The sequence below is a fragment of the Guyanagaster necrorhizus genome, assembly GCF_019112545.1.
Source record: "Guyanagaster necrorhizus MCA 3950 unplaced genomic scaffold BT62scaffold_22, whole genome shotgun sequence".
In the NCBI taxonomy this organism is placed as follows: domain Eukaryota; kingdom Fungi; phylum Basidiomycota; class Agaricomycetes; order Agaricales; family Physalacriaceae; genus Guyanagaster; species Guyanagaster necrorhizus.
In genome coordinates, this window is record NW_025064901.1 from 564,065 (window position 1) to 564,879 (window position 815).

An 815-nucleotide genomic window follows, 5' to 3' on the forward strand; every position below is an offset into this window, starting at 1 on the left:
GGGGAAGGAGTGTAGGGAATTGTCGTCTGCGATCGGGCTTCCTTTCGGATCGGTTACTCGGACGATCACCCCATCCCGTATTGTGAAGCCAAGGCGGACCGCCTCGGGGTCGTCCCGAATGGGGTCCTTCCCACTCGACTCTGCTTGGTCCGGAGGAGGTTGTCCGCCGAGGAGCCGACTTCCTTTGCCGGTCTAAGGGTTTTGGGTTTGAGCGGCTTGCCATGCCGGTCGATTTCTTGTGCGAATGAGCCATGAAGCCATGCTTCAGACCGACGGGTTGTCGTCGGCCCAGCTCCGAATGGAGGGGGCGACATAAACGGCTCGTTTTGGTGGGACGGGGGGGGTCCGCAGCATTGGTGCCGGTGCCTTTGGTTTGTCGGGCCGATACGGTGAAGAGTACCTGAGTGCGCGCAAGGTGAAAACGGATACAGCAGAGCGTTATCCACTGACCACACTCACACCAACACACACACAAAACTCTTAGTTCGTGGGGGGATTATAATGCGATAAAGTAGTATTCAACAAATGTAATTGTTTTCTTCAATGAGATCACAGTGCGTGAACAGTAATAGCGCGCTTACAACAGTCCGAGGTCTCTCTAAGTCTCAAAGCTTTTTGTTTTATCAAAACAAGAGGTGGCAACTGGTGTTGCCGGGCCTCAAGGCAAAGGGTACTGCAGCTCAATACAATATGTCGAAACACTCTCTCAAAACTCTCCAAATCGGCCCAAGCACAGCTCAGATAAACTCTAATCTCTAACACACACAATACACAACTCAAAGCTTCACGCTCTAAGCAAAAACCAATCACAAACA